The 21,463-nt window shown below is 40.3% G+C and overlaps 7 non-coding genes across 7 annotated transcripts; all 7 read left to right on the top strand.

The window, feature by feature from the left end:
- The first annotated feature begins 1,441 nt into the window (after nt 1–1,441).
- TRNAS-AGA (transfer RNA serine (anticodon AGA)) lies at nt 1,442–1,523 on the top strand. The gene has a single exon. It is a non-coding gene; the product is annotated as a tRNA-Ser (tRNA).
- A 3,940-nt stretch (nt 1,524–5,463) lies between these two features.
- TRNAS-AGA (transfer RNA serine (anticodon AGA)) lies at nt 5,464–5,545 on the top strand. Its single transcript has one exon. It is a non-coding gene; the product is annotated as a tRNA-Ser (tRNA).
- A 3,941-nt stretch (nt 5,546–9,486) lies between these two features.
- TRNAS-AGA (transfer RNA serine (anticodon AGA)) lies at nt 9,487–9,568 on the top strand. The gene has a single exon. It is a non-coding gene; the product is annotated as a tRNA-Ser (tRNA).
- Nucleotides 9,569–10,849: 1,281 nt separating this feature from the next.
- TRNAH-GUG (transfer RNA histidin (anticodon GUG)) lies at nt 10,850–10,921 on the top strand. The gene has a single exon. It is a non-coding gene; the product is annotated as a tRNA-His (tRNA).
- Nucleotides 10,922–13,508: 2,587 nt separating this feature from the next.
- Nucleotides 13,509–13,590, top strand: TRNAS-AGA (transfer RNA serine (anticodon AGA)). The gene has a single exon. It is a non-coding gene; the product is annotated as a tRNA-Ser (tRNA).
- Nucleotides 13,591–17,531: 3,941 nt separating this feature from the next.
- Nucleotides 17,532–17,613, top strand: TRNAS-AGA (transfer RNA serine (anticodon AGA)). The gene has a single exon. It is a non-coding gene; the product is annotated as a tRNA-Ser (tRNA).
- A 1,281-nt stretch (nt 17,614–18,894) lies between these two features.
- On the top strand, nt 18,895–18,966 carry TRNAH-GUG (transfer RNA histidin (anticodon GUG)). The gene has a single exon. It is a non-coding gene; the product is annotated as a tRNA-His (tRNA).
- Nucleotides 18,967–21,463: the final 2,497 nt, after the last annotated feature.

The raw sequence follows: 21,463 nt of genomic DNA on the forward strand, positions 1-21,463 counted from the left end.
CCAGCACTGGATTACAAAAGTAACGAGAACGTACTTTACCCGTAACTTGAATTTTCTTCCATAGGAAACCATTGACTGTTTTTCTGTGAAATTTCTTCTAAGTGTCGATTTTGCAAACATGTAAATATTCCTTAAAAATCGCCTGTATAACTTAAACGCAGTTTCTCAACTGCTTACAGGTGGTACAGTAGTGCTGGATCTAGGATCCAACACTGACCTAGAAAAAGTAACCATAACCCCACTTACCTGCTAAGTGAATTTCCTTCCATAGGATAACATTGGTAATTTGATCAGCAAAAGTTTCTAAGTGTCAACTTTTAAAATAGCAAAATATTGCTTAAAAATCACAACAGTAACTAAAACGAATTTACTCACTTGTTTCCAAGAACTGTCCCAGGACTGAATCTAGGATCCAGTCCTGGATTTAGAAAAGTAATCCTGAAAGTAATTAATTGCATATAACTTAAAATTCCCATTGAGCTCAATGTATTATTGTGATTCAAATTGTGTTGCCTATTGCAATAAACTGTAACTATGACCTGCAAAAGTCAATTGACTATTGCAAAGTATTTAACTAAAGCATCTCATTCTGAGAAAGTATATTTTGATACCTATTGTTGGTTCTAAAATAAAACAACAATATCTTTTGTATGCAAACCAATGGCCTAGAGTTCAGTTCTTGAGTGTGTGAGACCATTTGCTGACTGAGTGTGTACAACAAATGTTTTACACTGTACTCTGATACTGCCTTACTGCTCGGCAAGCTACCACTTTAGAGAGTAAGGTTATATCTAACTTTAGCCTCTGCCAAACCTCTGGGGACTGGGGACTCTGTGCACACTGTACCTATTTGGGAACAGTATATACAGAGCCACTTTCTCACAGTAGTGATAAAGTGATTAGAGTCCTAAGGCCAACATAAAGATACAGCAAAACGTGAGGTGAAAAGCAAAAAGGTTGCTGGTAGGCCACCTTAAGGATGCCAGGTCTAACAAAAACTGAACTAAGGATAACATGAGTAAAACATCAGGTTTCTCTACTGCATTTGGTGAGACAAGTGGGCCTTCTTTTATCTTCCATTCAAGCAATCTTTGACAGACCCCTTTATTATAGAGCTTTTCAAGGATTACAGATAAGGCACTTACAAAGGAGTCCCAAATACTCAGAGATGGTTGACTTCTGTAATATGGGTCGTAGACTAAAAGCAGCGCAAAAACAGAGTGCAACAGGGTCCAAAAACTAGAGTGCCACAAGAGAGTTTGAATGCAAGCGTATCGTTTTACAGATCCAGAGATATAATCATGCAATTTTTATTTTTAGGACAGAACGTGCATGATGAAAAAAACATTGTTTTTAAAAAGCGCATTGCAGAATATCAGTACTTTGATGTGGGAAAACTTCAAAACTTTCAAACAAAATATTTGTAGGCAGCTTACAGCAAGTTGTTGTGGCCGAGTGGTTAAGGCGATGGACTAGAAATCCATTGGGGTATCCCCGCGCAGGTTCGAATCCTGCCAACAACGAGAATCTTTTTATTATCGGCTACAATTTCAGAAGTTAACCTTTAGTATTTCTTCCATTTCAGTTTTATAAATAGGTGGCTTATTTTTGTGTCACTATTGCCTCTCCACATATTTGTTATCGCTACCTCTTTCATGTCTTTGCTACACCTCATTCCTACTTTAGCACTGGTGTAAACGCTTCAAATTATTATACGGTTGCTCTCTCATTCATACCTGCGCATGCACTTGAAAGTTACTTTACCAATAAAAGACGCAAAGAGAGAAATAGAACAAAAGTGCTGGCTGGATTGGCAAACACACTTCATAAAACTGCATTTTCTTTTTTATTCTCCCCCGTGTTACATGCTTAACCTCCCCATGTGTAATTTCTCTTAACCTGCTGTCCCAGGAAGAGAATTTCATCTACAGGCTCTTTCTGTGTTTTTTTCCCTAGTCTGTCTTTCCCATTTCTTAGCTGTGTAACTGTTCCTTTACGCGCTCTATTTAAACGCCATCAATCTCATTTGAGCTCCTTGCTCCCGCTTCTGTTTTCTCCACCTCTCATACTGCCAGTTCTCTCTTTCTCTGTGGTTGGTGGCTACTTTCCTGAGCTTCCGAAGCCACGTGGTTCCTGCCTCTTGTTGTCAGACTTGAATTGGAAAAGGAACCATATTAACAAGCCTTTACCACTCACACACGGCGGAAGTTTATACTTTAATTCAGTGAGCTAAGAAAAGCGTGTTGTGGGTCCCCTACGAGCCATGGTGCTTGCTTCATCATGATTTGGCACCAGTCATTAGCCGCAGCTCTGCTAATGAGCCACTGAGGTCAGTTTCAATATTTACTCAAAAACATAACCATGCAGCCCACCCCTCAACTGTGTATTTATCTTGCTTTTCTGCTGTTCGTGTGATTAGCTGGGAGGAGCTCACGGCGACATCCTCCCTATAAAAGTGTAGATGGATCACTCTCTAACTCTTTCTTGCTTCACATACAAATGGCTTGAAAGGTGCAGGGAAGATGCAGGTCTAATAGACAGAATAGAAGGCCTGTGCCAGGTGGGTTTCTCTGCATTGGTGTCCCATCACAGGTCCGCAAGTGTAATGTGTGATCTTTGACTCCTGGCATTTCACAAGCAGGCGGCCAGGAAACGGTTTCAGCCTATCAACCACTGAGGACACGCAGCCTCTGAATGAGGAATGAGGAAGCAATGAATACATCCAGCCTATCACAGGAACAGCCCTGAGTGTTCCGAATTATAAATTCTCTATGTCATTGTATGTCGTTGAGCACAAGTAGCTCGCCGTGATCGTATAGTGGTTAGTACTCCGCGTTGTGGCCGCAGCAACCTCGGTTCGAATCCGAGTCACGGCATTGTGGTTGGCAATGTCACGGCAGTTGGGTGTTAATTTTACAGAATTAGCAAATGTACCAGTGGTTTTTGTAAAATGTCTATTAAAAACAGATCCTTTCAAATATTTAAACCATCTAACAACAAATGATTTAAACTTGCATGATTATAAGCTGTAGCTATAATGTATTTACTTACATAAATTATCGTTCTTGAACCTATTGGGGGTGGAGGGGGAGCGGAGCTCACCCCCCAGGTGCAGTTGAGTGACCTGTGTTGTGGCTCTCTAGAGGGAAGGCACACATTTTGCTGTCACCCAGCCCAATCCAGATGTGTATTGGGGCCAGGTTTCAGGCAAATAGAGCAGTAAGTGCAGAGACATGTTCACTCTCTAAAAGTGGCATTTCTAAAATAGTAAAGTTAAATCCAACCTCACCAGTAAGTAGGATTTTCAATAAATAAATAAAGCTACTCCTCTCCGATATGGAATTACCAAATAAAAAGTATAGGGGAATACACAGAGCTAACCTATGAGAGGGGTAGACCTCACAGTAGTGAAAAATGAAATAGACTGTTTGGTACTTACAGGACACGCGAACCACCAAAGTACATATCTTATTTTTTACTTACATAGCATCATGCACCTAGGACTACCTAGGGCCTACCTTAGGTGTAAATTATATGTAATAAAAGGGGAGTTTAAGGCTTGGCAAGTAGGCTGGGACTCCCCTGGGAGACCCCTGAGTCTATGCCCAGAACCATAACTCTGCCAGTCGAGTACTTACCTAAAAGCCGATAACTCACTTTTCTTCCATAGGCTAACATTGAGTGGTTTCACTTGGAAATTCTTCTAAGTGGTGTGGAGTTTTGGAACTTTAAAATATTCATCTAAAATCAGCCGAACAACGAATTCTGATTTACTCACCTGTTATCAGGAGAGACCTCAGTGCTGCATCTTGGAGCTCAGTACTGACCCTGAAAAGTAATTTTAACCGTACTTACCAGTAACTCGAATTTCCTTCCATGGGATATCATTGCCTGCTTTTTGCTGAAAATTTTCTAAGTGTCGATTTTTGAAACTTACAAATATTCTTTAAAAATCGTACCAACTGTGAAAATGTAATTGTTTACCTGTTTTAGATAGATGTCCCAGTACTGAGCCTAGGAGCCCAGCACTGGATTACAAAAGTAACGAGAACGTACTTTACCCGTAACTTGAATTTTCTTCCATAGGAAACCATTGACTGTTTTTCTGTGAAATTTCTTCTAAGTGTCGATTTTGAAAACATGTAAATATTCCTTAAAAATCGCCTGTATAACTTAAACGCAGTTTCTCAACTGCTTACAGGTGGTACAGTAGTGCTGGATCTAGGATCCAACACTGACCTAGAAAACGTAACCATAACCCCACTTACCTGCTAAGTGAATTTCCTTCCATAGGATAACATTGGTAATTTGATCAGCAAAAGTTTCGAAGTGTCAACTTTTAAAATAGCAAAATATTGCTTAAAAATCACAACAGTAACTAAAACGAATTTACTCACTTGTTTCCAAGAACTGTCCCAGGACTGAATCTAGGATCCAGTCCTGGATTTAGAAAAGTAATCCTGAAAGTAATTAATTGCATATAACTTAAAATTCCCATTGAGCTCAATGTATTATTGTGATTCAAATTGTGTTGCCTATTGCAATAAACTGTAACTATGACCTGCAAAAGTCAATTGACTATTGCAAAGTATTTAACTAAAGCATCTCATTCTGAGAAAGTATATTTTGATACCTATTGTTGGTTCTAAAATAAAACAACAATATCTTTTGTATGCAAACCAATGGCCTAGAGTTCAGTTCTTGAGTGTGTGAGACCATTTGCTGACTGAGTGTGTACAACAAATGTTTTACACTGTACTCTGATACTGCCTTACTGCTCGGCAAGCTACCACTTTAGAGAGTAAGGTTATATCTAACTTTAGCCTCTGCCAAACCTCTGGGGACTGGGGACTCTGTGCACACTGTACCTATTTGGGAACAGTATATACAGAGCCACTTTCTCACAGTAGTGATAAAGTGATTAGAGTCCTAAGGCCAACATAAAGATACAGCAAAACGTGAGGTGAAAAGCAAAAAGGTTGCTGGTAGGCCACCTTAAGGATGCCAGGTCTAACAAAAACTGAACTAAGGATAACATGAGTAAAACATCAGGTTTCTCTACTGCATTTGGTGAGACAAGTGGGCCTTCTTTTATCTTCCATTCAAGCAATCTTTCACAGACCCCTTTATTATAGAGCTTTTCAAGGATTACAGATAAGGCACTTACAAAGGAGTCCCAAATACTCAGAGATGGTTGACTTCTGTAATATGGGTCGTAGACTAAAAGCAGCGCAAAAACAGAGTGCAACAGGGTCCAAAAACTTGAGTGCCACAAGAGAGTTTGAATGCAAGCGTATCCTTTTACAGATCCAGAGATATAATCATGCAATTTTTATTTTTAGGACAGAACGTGCATGATGAAAAAAACATTGTTTTTAAAAAGCGCATTGCAGAATATCAGTACTTTGATGTGGGAAAACTTCAAAACTTTCAAACAAAATATTTGTAGGCAGCTTACAGCAAGTTGTTGTGGCCGAGTGGTTAAGGCGATGGACTAGAAATCCATTGGGGTATCCCCGCGCAGGTTCGAATCCTGCCAACAACGAGAATCTTTTTATTATCGGCTACAATTTCAGAAGTTAACCTTTAGTATTTCTTCCATTTCAGTTTTATAAATAGGTGGCTTATTTTTGTGTCACTATTGCCTCTCCACATATTTGTTATCGCTACCTCTTTCATGTCTTTGCTACACCTCATTCCTACTTTAGCACTGGTGTAAACGCTTCAAATTATTATACGGTTGCTCTCTCATTCATACCTGCGCATGCACTTGAAAGTTACTTTACCAATAAAAGACGCAAAGAGAGAAATAGAACAAAAGTGCTGGCTGGATTGGCAAACACACTTCATAAAACTGCATTTTCTTTTTTATTCTCCCCCGTGTTACATGCTTAACCTCCCCATGTGTAATTTCTCTTAACCTGCTGTCCCAGGAAGAGAATTTCATCTACAGGCTCTTTCTGTGTTTTTTTCCCTAGTCTGTCTTTCCCATTTCTTAGCTGTGTAACTGTTCCTTTACGCGCTCTATTTAAACGCCATCAATCTCATTTGAGCTCCTTGCTCCCGCTTCTGTTTTCTCCACCTCTCATACTGCCAGTTCTCTCTTTCTCTGTGGTTGGTGGCTACTTTCCTGAGCTTCCGAAGCCACGTGGTTCCTGCCTCTTGTTGTCAGACTTGAATTGGAAAAGGAACCATATTAACAAGCCTTTACCACTCACACACGGCGGAAGTTTATACTTTAATTCAGTGAGCTAAGAAAAGCGTGTTGTGGGTCCCCTACGAGCCATGGTGCTTGCTTCATCATGATTTGGCACCAGTCATTAGCCGCAGCTCTGCTAATGAGCCACTGAGGTCAGTTTCAATATTTACTCAAAAACATAACCATGCAGCCCACCCCTCAACTGTGTATTTATCTTGCTTTTCTGCTGTTCGTGTGATTAGCTGGGAGGAGCTCACGGCGACATCCTCCCTATAAAAGTGTAGATGGATCACTCTCTAACTCTTTCTTGCTTCACATACAAATGGCTTGAAAGGTGCAGGGAAGATGCAGGTCTAATAGACAGAATAGAAGGCCTGTGCCAGGTGGGTTTCTCTGCATTGGTGTCCCATCACAGGTCCGCAAGTGTAATGTGTGATCTTTGACTCCTGGCATTTCACAAGCAGGCGGCCAGGAAACGGTTTCAGCCTATCAACCACTGAGGAGACGCAGCCTCTGAATGAGGAATGAGGAAGCAATGAATACATCCAGCCTATCACAGGAACAGCCCTGAGTGTTCCGAATTATAAATTCTCTATGTCATTGTATGTCGTTGAGCACAAGTAGCTCGCCGTGATCGTATAGTGGTTAGTACTCCGCGTTGTGGCCGCAGCAACCTCGGTTCGAATCCGAGTCACGGCATTGTGGTTGGCAATGTCACGGCAGTTGGGTGTTAATTTTACAGAATTAGCAAATGTACCAGTGGTTTTTGTAAAATGTCTATTAAAAACAGATCCTTTCAAATATTTAAACCATCTAACAACAAATGATTTAAACTTGCATGATTATAAGCTGTAGCTATAATGTATTTACTTACATAAATTATCATTCTTGAACCTATTGGGGGTGGAGGGGGAGCGGAGCTCACCCCCCAGGTGCAGTTGAGTGACCTGTGTTGTGGCTCTCTAGAGGGAAGGCACACATTTTGCTGTCACCCAGCCCAATCCAGATGTGTATTGGGGCCAGGTTTCAGGCAAATAGAGCAGTAAGTGCAGAGACATGTTCACTCTCTAAAAGTGGCATTTCTAAAATAGTAAAGTTAAATCCAACCTCACCAGTAAGTAGGATTTTCAATAAATAAATAAAGCTACTCCTCTCCGATATGGAATTACCAAATAAAAAGTATAGGGGAATACACAGAGCTAACCTATGAGAGGGGTAGACCTCACAGTAGTGAAAAATGAAATAGACTGTTTGGTACTTACAGGACACGCGAACCACCAAAGTACATATCTTATTTTTTACTTACATAGCATCATGCACCTAGGACTACCTAGGGCCTACCTTAGGTGTAAATTATATGTAATAAAAGGGGAGTTTAAGGCTTGGCAAGTAGGCTGGGACTCCCCTGGGAGACCCCTGAGTCTATGCCCAGAACCATAACTCTGCCAGTCGAGTACTTACCTAAAAGCCGATAACTCACTTTTCTTCCATAGGCTAACATTGAGTGGTTTCACTTGGAAATTCTTCTAAGTGGTGTGGAGTTTTGGAACTTTAAAATATTCATCTAAAATCAGCCGAACAACGAATTCTGATTTACTCACCTGTTATCAGGAGAGACCTCAGTGCTGCATCTTGGAGCTCAGTACTGACCCTGAAAAGTAATTTTAACCGTACTTACCAGTAACTCGAATTTCCTTCCATGGGATATCATTGCCTGCTTTTTGCTGAAAATTTTCTAAGTGTCGATTTTTGAAACTTACAAATATTCTTTAAAAATCGTACCAACTGTGAAAATGTAATTGTTTACCTGTTTTAGATAGATGTCCCAGTACTGAGCCTAGGAGCCCAGCACTGGATTACAAAAGTAACGAGAACGTACTTTACCCGTAACTTGAATTTTCTTCCATAGGAAACCATTGACTGTTTTTCTGTGAAATTTCTTCTAAGTGTCGATTTTGAAAACATGTAAATATTCCTTAAAAATCGCCTGTATAACTTAAACGCAGTTTCTCAACTGCTTACAGGTGGTACAGTAGTGCTGGATCTAGGATCCAACACTGACCTAGAAAACGTAACCATAACCCCACTTACCTGCTAAGTGAATTTCCTTCCATAGGATAACATTGGTAATTTGATCAGCAAAAGTTTCGAAGTGTCAACTTTTAAAATAGCAAAATATTGCTTAAAAATCACAACAGTAACTAAAACGAATTTACTCACTTGTTTCCAAGAACTGTCCCAGGACTGAATCTAGGATCCAGTCCTGGATTTAGAAAAGTAATCCTGAAAGTAATTAATTGCATATAACTTAAAATTCCCATTGAGCTCAATGTATTATTGTGATTCAAATTGTGTTGCCTATTGCAATAAACTGTAACTATGACCTGCAAAAGTCAATTGCCTATTGCAAAGTATTTAACTAAAGCATCTCATTCTGAGAAAGTATATTTTGATACCTATTGTTGGTTCTAAAATAAAACAACAATATCTTTTGTATGCAAACCAATGGCCTAGAGTTCAGTTCTTGAGTGTGTGAGACCATTTGCTGACTGAGTGTGTACAACAAATGTTTTACACTGTACTCTGATACTGCCTTACTGCTCGGCAAGCTACCACTTTAGAGAGTAAGGTTATATCTAACTTTAGCCTCTGCCAAACCTCTGGGGACTGGGGACTCTGTGCACACTGTACCTATTTGGGAACAGTATATACAGAGCCACTTTCTCACAGTAGTGATAAAGTGATTAGAGTCCTAAGGCCAACATAAAGATACAGCAAAACGTGAGGTGAAAAGCAAAAAGGTTGCTGGTAGGCCACCTTAAGGATGCCAGGTCTAACAAAAACTGAACTAAGGATAACATGAGTAAAACATCAGGTTTCTCTACTGCATTTGGTGAGACAAGTGGGCCTTCTTTTATCTTCCATTCAAGCAATCTTTGACAGACCCCTTTATTATAGAGCTTTTCAAGGATTAAAGATAAGGCACTTACAAAGGAGTCCCAAATACTCAGAGATGGTTGACTTCTGTAATATGGGTCGTAGACTAAAAGCAGCGCAAAAACAGAGTGCAACAGGGTCCAAAAAACTTGAGTGCCACAAGAGAGTTTGAATGCAAGCGTATCCTTTTACAGATCCAGAGATATACTCATGCAATTTTTGTTTTTAGGACAGAACGTGCATGATGAAAAAAACATTGTTTTTAAAAAGCGCATTGCAGAATATCAGTACTTTGATGTGGGAAAACTTCAAAACTTTCAAACAAAATATTTGTAGGCAGCTTACAGCAAGTTGTTGTGGCCGAGTGGTTAAGGCGATGGACTAGAAATCCATTGGGGTATCCCCGCGCAGGTTCGAATCCTGCCAACAACGAGAATCTTTTTATTATCGGCTACAATTTCAGAAGTTAACCTTTAGTATTTCTTCCATTTCAGTTTTATAAATAGGTGGCTTATTTTTGTGTCACTATTGCCTCTCCACATATTTGTTATCGCTACCTCTTTCATGTCTTTGCTACACCTCATTCCTACTTTAGCACTGGTGTAAACGCTTCAAATTATTATACGGTTGCTCTCTCATTCATACCTGCGCATGCACTTGAAAGTTACTTTACCAATAAAAGACGCAAAGAGAGAAATAGAACAAAAGTGCTGGCTGGATTGGCAAACACACTTCATAAAACTGCATTTTCTTTTTTATTCTCCCCCGTGTTACATGCTTAACCTCCCCATGTGTAATTTCTCTTAACCTGCTGTCCCAGGAAGAGAATTTCATCTACAGGCTCTTTCTGTGTTTTTTTCCCTAGTCTGTCTTTCCCATTTCTTAGCTGTGTAACTGTTCCTTTACGCTCTCTATTTAAACGCCATCAATCTCATTTGAGCTCCTTGCTCCCGCTTCTGTTTTCTCCACCTCTCATACTGCCAGTTCTCTCTTTCTCTGTGGTTGGTGGCTACTTTCCTGAGCTTCCGAAGCCACGTGGTTCCTGCCTCTTGTTGTCAGACTTGAATTGGAAAAGGAACCATATTAACAAGCCTTTACCACTCACACACGGCGGAAGTTTATACTTTAATTCAGTGAGCTAAGAAAAGCGTGTTGTGGGTCCCCTACGAGCCATGGTGCTTGCTTCATCATGATTTGGCACCAGTCATTAGCCGCAGCTCTGCTAATGAGCCACTGAGGTCAGTTTCAATATTTACTCAAAAACATAACCATGCAGCCCACCCCTCAACTGTGTATTTATCTTGCTTTTCTGCTGTTCGTGTGATTAGCTGGGAGGAGCTCACGGCGACATCCTCCCTATAAAAGTGTAGATGGATCACTCTCTAACTCTTTCTTGCTTCACATACAAATGGCTTGAAAGGTGCAGGGAAGATGCAGGTCTAATAGACAGAATAGAAGGCCTGTGCCAGGTGGGTTTCTCTGCATTGGTGTCCCATCACAGGTCCGCAAGTGTAATGTGTGATCTTTGACTCCTGGCATTTCACAAGCAGGCGGCCAGGAAACGGTTTCAGCCTATCAACCACTGAGGAGACGCAGCCTCTGAATGAGGAATGAGGAAGCAATGAATACATCCAGCCTATCACAGGAACAGCCCTGAGTGTTCCGAATTATAAATTCTCCATGTCATTGTATGTCGTTGAGCCCAAGTAGCTCGCCGTGATCGTATAGTGGTTAGTACTCTGCGTTGTGGCCGCAGCAACCTCGGTTCGAATCCGAGTCACGGCATTGTGGTTGGCAATGTCACGGCAGTTGGGTGTTAATTTTACAGAATTAGCAAATGTACCAGTGGTTTTTGTAAAATGTCTATTAAAAACAGATCCTTTCAAATATTTAAACCATCTAACAACAAATGATTTAAACTTGCATGATTATAAGCTGTAGCTATAATGTATTTACTTACATAAATTATCGTTCCTGAACCTATTGGGGGTGGAGGGGGAGCGGAGCTCACCCCCCAGGTGCAGTTGAGTGACCTGTGTTGTGGCTCTCTAGAGGGAAGGCACAAATTTTGCTGTCACCCAGCCCAAATCAGACGTGTATTGGGGCCAGGTTTCAGGCAAATAGAGCAGTAAGTGCAGAGACATGTTCACTCTCTAAAAGTGGCATTTCTAAAATAGTAAAGTTAAATCCAACCTCACCAGTAAGTAGGATTTTCAATAAATAAATAAAGCTACTCCTCTCTGATATGGAATTACCAAATAAAAAGTATAGGGGAATACACAGAGCTAACCTATGAGAGGGGTAGACCTCACAGTAGTGAAAAATGAAATAGACTGTTTGGTACTTACAGGACACGCGAACCACCAAAGTACATATCTTATTTTTTACTTACATAGCATCATGCACCTAGGACTACCTAGGGCCTACCTTAGGTGTAAATTATATGTAATAAAAGGGGAGGTTAAGGCTTGGCAAGTAGGCTGGGACTCCCCTGGGAGACCCCTGAGTCTATGCCCAGAACCATAACTCTGCCAGTCGAGTACTTACCTAAAAGCCGATAACTCACTTTTCTTCCATAGGCTAACATTGAGTGGTTTCACTTGGAAATTCTTCTAAGTGGTGTGGAGTTTTGGAACTTTAAAATATTCATCTAAAATCAGCCGAACAACGAATTCTGATTTACTCACCTGTTATCAGGAGAGACCTCAGTGCTGCATCTTGGAGCTCAGTACTGACCCTGAAAAGTAATTTTAACCGTACTTACCAGTAACTCGAATTTCCTTCCATGGGATATCATTGCCTGCTTTTTGCTGAAAATTTTCTAAGTGTCGATTTTTGAAACTTACAAATATTCTTTAAAAATCGTACCAACTGTGAAAACGTAATTGTTTACCTGTTTTAGATAGATGTCCCAGTACTGAGCCTAGGAGCCCAGCACTGGATTACAAAAGTAACGAGAACGTACTTTACCCGTAACTTGAATTTTCTTCCATAGGAAACCATTGACTGTTTTTCTGTGAAATTTCTTCTAAGTGTCGATTTTGCAAACATGTAAATATTCCTTAAAAATCGCCTGTATAACTTAAACGCAGTTTCTCAACTGCTTACAGGTGGTACAGTAGTGCTGGATCTAGGATCCAACACTGACCTAGAAAAAGTAACCATAACCCCACTTACCTGCTAAGTGAATTTCCTTCCATAGGATAACATTGGTAATTTGATCAGCAAAAGTTTCTAAGTGTCAACTTTTAAAATAGCAAAATATTGCTTAAAAATCACAACAGTAACTAAAACGAATTTACTCACTTGTTTCCAAGAACTGTCCCAGGACTGAATCTAGGATCCAGTCCTGGATTTAGAAAAGTAATCCTGAAAGTAATTAATTGCATATAACTTAAAATTCCCATTGAGCTCAATGTATTATTGTGATTCAAATTGTGTTGCCTATTGCAATAAACTGTAACTATGACCTGCAAAAGTCAATTGACTATTGCAAAGTATTTAACTAAAGCATCTCATTCTGAGAAAGTATATTTTGATACCTATTGTTGGTTCTAAAATAAAACAACAATATCTTTTGTATGCAAACCAATGGCCTAGAGTTCAGTTCTTGAGTGTGTGAGACCATTTGCTGACTGAGTGTGTACAACAAATGTTTTACACTGTACTCTGATACTGCCTTACTGCTCGGCAAGCTACCACTTTAGAGAGTAAGGTTATATCTAACTTTAGCCTCTGCCAAACCTCTGGGGACTGGGGACTCTGTGCACACTGTACCTATTTGGGAACAGTATATACAGAGCCACTTTCTCACAGTAGTGATAAAGTGATTAGAGTCCTAAGGCCAACATAAAGATACAGCAAAACGTGAGGTGAAAAGCAAAAAGGTTGCTGGTAGGCCACCTTAAGGATGCCAGGTCTAACAAAAACTGAACTAAGGATAACATGAGTAAAACATCAGGTTTCTCTACTGCATTTGGTGAGACAAGTGGGCCTTCTTTTATCTTCCATTCAAGCAATCTTTGACAGACCCCTTTATTATAGAGCTTTTCAAGGATTACAGATAAGGCACTTACAAAGGAGTCCCAAATACTCAGAGATGGTTGACTTCTGTAATATGGGTCGTAGACTAAAAGCAGCGCAAAAACAGAGTGCAACAGGGTCCAAAAACTTGAGTGCCGCAAGAGAGTTTGAATGCAAGCGTATCCTATTACAGATCCAGAGATATAATCATGTAAGTTTTATTTTTAGGACAGAATGTGCATGATGAAAAAAACATTGTTTTTAAAAAGCGCATTGCAGAATATCAGTACTTTGATGTGGGAAAACTTCAAAACTTTCAAATAAAATATTTGTAGGCAGCTTACAGCAAGTTGTTGTGGCCGAGTGGTTAAGGCGACGGACTAGAAATCCATTGGGGTATCCCCGCGCAGGTTCGAATCCTGCCAACAACGAGAATCTTTTTATTATCGGCTACAATTTCAGAAGTTAACCTTTAGTATTTCTTCCATTTCAGTTTTATAAATAGGTGGCTTATTTTTGTGTCACTATTGCCTCTCCACATATTTGTTATCGCTACCTCTTTCATGTCTTTGCTACACCTCATTCCTACTTTAGCACTGGTGTAAACGCTTCAAATTATTACACGGTTGCTCTCTCATTCATACCTGCGCATGCACTTGAAAGTTACTTTACCAATAAAAGACGCAAAGAGAGAAATAGAACAAAAGTGCTGGCTGGATTGGCAAACACACTTCATAAAACTGCATTTTCTTTTTTATTCTCCCCCGTGTTACATGCTTAACCTCCCCATGTGTAATTTCTCTTAACCTGCTGTCCCAGGAAGAGAATTTCATCTACAGGCTCTTTCTGTGTTTTTTTCCCTAGTCTGTCTTTCCCATTTCTTAGCTGTGTAACTGTTCCTTTACGCGCTCTATTTAAACGCCATCAATCTCATTTGAGCTCCTTGCTCCCGCTTCTGTTTTCTCCACCTCTCATACTGCCAGTTCTCTCTTTCTCTGTGGTTGGTGGCTACTTTCCTGAGCTTCCGAAGCCACGTGGTTCCTGCCTCTTGTTGTCAGACTTGAATTGGAAAAGGAACCATATTAACAAGCCTTTACCACTCACACACGGCGGAAGTTTATACTTTAATTCAGTGAGCTAAGAAAAGCGTGTTGTGGGTCCCCTACGAGCCATGGTGCTTGCTTCATCATGATTTGGCACCAGTCATTAGCCGCAGCTCTGCTAATGAGCCACTGAGGTCAGTTTCAATATTTACTCAAAAACATAACCATGCAGCCCACCCCTCAACTGTGTATTTATCTTGCTTTTCTGCTGTTCGTGTGATTAGCTGGGAGGAGCTCACGGCGACATCCTCCCTATAAAAGTGTAGATGGATCACTCTCTAACTCTTTCTTGCTTCACATACAAATGGCTTGAAAGGTGCAGGGAAGATGCAGGTCTAATAGACAGAATAGAAGGCCTGTGCCAGGTGGGTTTCTCTGCATTGGTGTCCCATCACAGGTCCGCAAGTGTAATGTGTGATCTTTGACTCCTGGCATTTCACAAGCAGGCGGCCAGGAAACGGTTTCAGCCTATCAACCACTGAGGAGACGCAGCCTCTGAATGAGGAATGAGGAAGCAATGAATACATCCAGCCTATCACAGGAACAGCCCTGAGTGTTCCGAATTATAAATTCTCCATGTCATTGTATGTCGTTGAGCCCAAGTAGCTCGCCGTGATCGTATAGTGGTTAGTACTCTGCTTTGTGGCCGCAGCAACCTCGGTTCGAATCCGAGTCACGGCATTGTGGTTGGCAATGTCACGGCAGTTGGGTGTTAATTTTACAGAATTAGCAAATGTACCAGTGGTTTTTGTAAAATGTCTATTAAAAACAGATCCTTTCAAATATTTAAACCATCTAACAACAAATGATTTAAACTTGCATGATTATAAGCTGTAGCTATAATGTATTTACTTACATAAATTATCGTTCTTGAACCTATTGGGGGTGGAGGGGGAGCGGAGCTCACCCCCCAGGTGCAGTTGAGTGACCTGTGTTGTGGCTCTCTAGAGGGAAGGCACAAATTTTGCTGTCACCCAGCCCAATCCAGATGTGTATTGGGGCCAGGTTTCAGGCAAATAGAGCAGTAAGTGCAGAGACATGTTCACTCTCTAAAAGTGGCATTTCTAAAATAGTAAAGTTAAATCCAACCTCACCAGTAAGTAGGATTTTCAATAAATAAATAAAGCTACTCCTCTCCGATATGGAATTACCAAATAAAAAGTATAGGGGAATACACAGAGCTAACCTATGAGAGGGGTAGACCTCACAGTAGTGAAAAATGAAATAGACTGTTTGGTACTTACAGGACACGTGAACCACCAAAGTACATATCTTATTTTTTACTTACATAGCATCAAGGACCTAGGACTACCTAGGGCCTACCTTAGGTGTAAATTATATGTAATAAAAGGGGAGTTTAAGGCTTGGCAAGTAGGCTGGGACTCCCCTGGGAGACCCCTGAGTCTATGCCCAGAACCATAACTCTGCCAGTCGAGTACTTACCTAAAAGCCGATAACTCACTTTTCTTCCATAGGCTAACATTGAGTGGTTTCACTTGGAAATTCTTCTAAGTGGTGTGGAGTTTTGGAACTTTAAAATATTCATCTAAAATCAGCCGAACAACGAATTCTGATTTACTCACCTGTTATCAGGAGAGACCTCAGTGCTGCATCTTGGAGCTCGGTACTGACCCTGAAAAGTAATTTTAACCGTACTTACCAGTAACTCGAATTTCCTTCCATGGGATATCATTGCCTGCTTTTTGCTGAAAATTTTCTAAGTGTCGATTTTTGAAACTTACAAATATTCTTTAAAAATCGTACCAACTGTGAAAACGTAATTGTTTACCTGTTTTAGATAGATGTCCCAGTACTGAGCCTAGGAGCCCAGCACTGGATTACAAAAGTAACGAGAACGTACTTTACCCGTAACTTGAATTTTCTTCCATAGGAAACCATTGACTGTTTTTCTGTGAAATTTCTTCTAAGTGTCGATTTTGCAAACATGTAAATATTCCTTAAAAATCGCCTGTATAACTTAAACGCAGTTTCTCAACTGCTTACAGGTGGTACAGTAGTGCTGGATCTAGGATCCAACACTGACCTAGAAAACGTAACCATAACCCCACTTACCTGCTAAGTGAATTTCCTTCCATAGGATAACATTGGTAATTTGATCAGCAAAAGTTTCGAAGTGTCAACTTTTAAAATAGCAAAATATTGCTTAAAAATCACAACAGTAACTAAAACGAATTTACTCACTTGTTTCCAAGAACTGTCCCAGGACTGAATCTAGGATCCAGTCCTGGATTTAGAAAAGTAATCCTGAAAGTAATTAATTGCATATAACTTAAAATTCCCATTGAGCTCAATGTATTATTGTGATTCAAATTGTGTTGCCTATTGCAATAAACTGTAACTATGACCTGCAAAAGTCAATTGCCTATTGCAAAGTATTTAACTAAAGCATCTCATTCTGAGAAAGTATATTTTGATACCTATTGTTGGTTCTAAAATAAAACAACAATATCTTTTGTATGCAAACCAATGGCCTAGAGTTCAGTTCTTGAGTGTGTGAGACCATTTGCTGACTGAGTGTGTACAACAAATGTTTTACACTGTACTCTGATACTGCCTTACTGCTCGGCAAGCTACCACTTTAGAGAGTAAGGTTATATCTAACTTTAGCCTCTGCCAAACCTCTGGGGACTGGGGACTCTGTGCACACTGTACCTATTTGGGAACAGTATATACAGAGCCACTTTCTCACAGTAGTGATAAAGTGATTAGAGTCCTAAGGCCAACATAAAGATACAGCAAAACGTGAGGTGAAAAGCAAAAAGGTTGCTGGTAGGCCACCTTAAGGATGCCAGGTCTAACAAAAACTGAACTAAGGATAACATGAGTAAAACATCAGGTTTCTCTACTGCATTTGGTGAGACAAGTGGGCCTTCTTTTATCTTCCATTCAAGCAATCTTTGACAGACCCCTTTATTATAGAGCTTTTCAAGGATTAAAGATAAGGCACTTACAAAGGAGTCCCAAATACTCAGAGATGGTTGACTTCTGTAATATGGGTCGTAGACTAAAAGCAGCGCAAAAACAGAGTGCAACAGGGTCCAAAAAACTTGAGTGCCACAAGAGAGTTTGAATGCAAGCGTATCCTTTTACAGATCCAGAGATATACTCATGCAATTTTTGTTTTTAGGACAGAACGTGCATGATGAAAAAAACATTGTTTTTAAAAAGCGCATTGCAGAATATCAGTACTTTGATGTGGGAAAACTTCAAAACTTTCAAACAAAATATTTGTAGGCAGCTTACAGCAAGTTGTTGTGGCCGAGTGGTTAAGGCGATGGACTAGAAATCCATTGGGGTATCCCCGCGCAGGTTCGAATCCTGCCAACAACGAGAATCTTTTTATTATCGGCTACAATTTCAGAAGTTAACCTTTAGTATTTCTTCCATTTCAGTTTTATAAATAGGTGGCTTATTTTTGTGTCACTATTGCCTCTCCACATATTTGTTATCGCTACCTCTTTCATGTCTTTGCTACACCTCATTCCTACTTTAGCACTGGTGTAAACGCTTCAAATTATTATACGGTTGCTCTCTCATTCATACCTGCGCATGCACTTGAAAGTTACTTTACCAATAAAAGACGCAAAGAGAGAAATAGAACAAAAGTGCTGGCTGGATTGGCAAACACACTTCATAAAACTGCATTTTCTTTTTTATTCTCCCCCGTGTTACATGCTTAACCTCCCCATGTGTAATTTCTCTTAACCTGCTGTCCCAGGAAGAGAATTTCATCTACAGGCTCTTTCTGTGTTTTTTTCCCTAGTCTGTCTTTCCCATTTCTTAGCTGTGTAACTGTTCCTTTACGCGCTCTATTTAAACGCCATCAATCTCATTTGAGCTCCTTGCTCCCGATTCTGTTTTCTCCACCTCTCATACTGCCAGTTCTCTCTTTCTCTGTGGTTGGTGGCTACTTTCCTGAGCTTCCGAAGCCACGTGGTTCCTGCCTCTTGTTGTCAGACTTGAATTGGAAAAGGAACCATATTAACAAGCCTTTACCACTCACACACGGCGGAAGTTTATACTTTAATTCAGTGAGCTAAGAAAAGCGTGTTGTGGGTCCCCTACGAGCCATGGTGCTTGCTTCATCATGATTTGGCACCAGTCATTAGCCGCAGCTCTGCTAATGAGCCACTGAGGTCAGTTTCAATATTTACTCAAAAACATAACCATGCAGCCCACCCCTCAACTGTGTATTTATCTTGCTTTTCTGCTGTTCGTGTGATTAGCTGGGAGGAGCTCACGGCGACATCCTCCCTATAAAAGTGTAGATGGATCACTCTCTAACTCTTTCTTGCTTCACATACAAATGGCTTGAAAGGTGCAGGGAAGATGCAGGTCTAATAGACAGAATAGAAGGCCTGTGCCAGGTGGGTTTCTCTGCATTGGTGTCCCATCACAGGTCCGCAAGTGTAATGTGTGATCTTTGACTCCTGGCATTTCACAAGCAGGCGGCCAGGAAACGGTTTCAGCCTATCAACCACTGAGGAGACGCAGCCTCTGAATGAGGAATGAGGAAGCAATGAATACATACAGCCTATCACAGGAACAGCCCTGAGTGTTCCGAATTATAAATTCTCCATGTCATTGTATGTCGTCGAGCCCAAGTAGCTCGCCGTGATCGTATAGTGGTTAGTACTCTGCGTTGTGGCCGCAGCAACCTCGGTTCGAATCCGAGTCACGGCATTGTGGTTGGCAATGTCACGGCAGTTGGGTGTTAATTTTACAGAATTAGCAAATGTACCAGTGGTTTTTGTAAAATGTCTATTAAAAACAGATCCTTTCAAATATTTAAACCATCTAACAACAAATGATTTAAACTTGCATGATTATAAGCTGTAGCTATAATGTATTTACTTACATAAATTATCGTTCTTGAACCTATTGGGGGTGGAGGGGGAGCGGTGCTCACCCCCCAGGTGCAGTTGAGTGACCTGTGTTGTGGCTCTCTAGAGGGAAGGCACACATTTTGCTGTCACCCAGCCCAATCCAGACGTGTATTGGGGCCAGGTTTCAGGCAAATAGAGCAGTAAGTGCAGAGACATGTTCACTCTCTAAAAGTGGCATTTCTAAAATAGTAAAGTTAAATCCAACCTCACCAGTAAGTAGGATTTTCAATAAATAAATAAAGCTACTCCTCTCCGATATGGAATTACCAAATAAAAAGTATAGGGAATACACAGAGCTAACCTATGAGAGGGGTAGACCTCACAGTAGTGAAAAATGAAATAGACTGTTTGGTACTTACAGGACACGCGAACCACCAAAGTACATATCTTATTTTTTACTTACATAGCATCATGCACCTAGGACTACCTAGGGCCTACCTTAGGTGTAAATTATATGTAATAAAAGGGGAGTTTAAGGCTTGGCAAGTAGGCTGGGACTCCCCTGGGAGACCCCTGAGTCTATGCCCAGAACCATAACTCTGCCAGTCGAGTACTTACCTAAAAGCCGATAACTCACTTTTCTTCCATAGGCTAACATTGAGTGGTTTCACTTGGAAATTCTTCTAAGTGGTGTGGAGTTTTGGAACTTTAAAATATTCATCTAAAATCAGCCGAACAACGAATTCTGATTTACTCACCTGTTATCAGGAGAGACCTCAGTGCTGCATCTTGGAGCTCAGTACTGACCCTGAAAAGTAATTTTAACCGTACTTACCAGTAACTCCAATTTCCTTCCATGGGATATCATTGCCTGCTTTTTGCTGAAAATTTTCTAAGTGTCGATTTTTGAAACTTACAAATATTCTTTAAAAATCGTACCAACTGTGAAAACGTAATTGTTTACCTGTTTTAGATAGATGTCCCAGTACTGAGCCTAGGAGCCCAGCACTGGATTACAAAAGTAACGAGAACGTACTTTACCCGTAACTTGAATTTTCTTCCATAGGAAACCATTGACTGTTTTTCTGTGAAATTTCTTCGAAGTGTCGATTTTGAAAACATGTAAATATTCCTTAAAAATCGCCTGTATAACTTAAACGCAGTTTCTCAACTGCTTACAGGTGGTACAGTAGTGCTGGATCTAGGATCCAACACTGACCTAGAAAAAGTAACCATAACCCCACTTACCTGCTAAGTGAATTTCCTTCCATAGGATAACATTGGTAATTTGATCAGCAAAAGTTTCTAAGTGTCAACTTTTAAAATAGCAAAATATTGCTTAAAAATCACAACAGTAACTAAAACGAATTTACTCACTTGTTTCCAAGAACTGTCCCAGGACTGAACCTAGGATCCAGTCCTGGATTTAGAAAAGTAATCCTGAAAGTAATTAATTGCATATAACTTAAAATTCCCATTGAGCTCAATGTATTATTGTGATTCAAATTGTGTTGCCTATTGCAATAAACTGTAACTATGACCTGCAAAAGTCAATTGCCTATTGCAAAGTATTTAACTAAAGCATCTCATTCTGAGAAAGTATATTTTGATACCTATTGTTGGTTCTAAAATAAAACAACAATATCTTTTGTATGCAAACCAATGGCCTAGAGTTCAGTTCTTGAGTGTGTGAGACCATTTGCTGACTGAGTGTGTACAACAAATGTTTTACACTGTACTCTGATACTGCCTTACTGCTCGGCAAGCTACCACTTTAGAGAGTAAGGTTATATCTAACTTTAGCCTCTGCCAAACCTCTGGGGACTGGGGACTCTGTGCACACTGTACCTATTTGGGAACAGTATATACAGAGCCACTTTCTCACAGTAGTGATAAAGTGATTAGAGTCCTAAGGCCAACATAAAGATACAGCAAAACGTGAGGTGAAAAGCAAAAAGGTTGCTGGTAGGCCACCTTAAGGATGCCAGGTCTAACAAAAACTGAACTAAGGATAACATGAGTAAAACATCAGGTTTCTCTACTGCATTTGGTGAGACAAGTGGGCCTTCTTTTATCTTCCATTCAAGCAATCTTTGACAGACCCCTTTATTATAGAGCTTTTCAAGGATTAAAGATAAGGCACTTACAAAGGAGTCCCAAATACTCAGAGATGGTTGACTTCTGTAATATGGGTCGTAGACTAAAAGCAGCGCAAAAACAGAGTGCAACAGGGTCCAAAAAACTTGAGTGCCACAAGAGAGTTTGAATGCAAGCGTATCCTTTTACAGATCCAGAGATATACTCATGCAATTTTTGTTTTTAGGACAGAACGTGCATGATGAAAAAAACATTGT

This window comes from Triturus cristatus, chromosome 12, assembly GCF_964204655.1.
Source record: "Triturus cristatus chromosome 12, aTriCri1.1, whole genome shotgun sequence".
Classification (NCBI taxonomy): domain Eukaryota; kingdom Metazoa; phylum Chordata; class Amphibia; order Caudata; family Salamandridae; genus Triturus; species Triturus cristatus.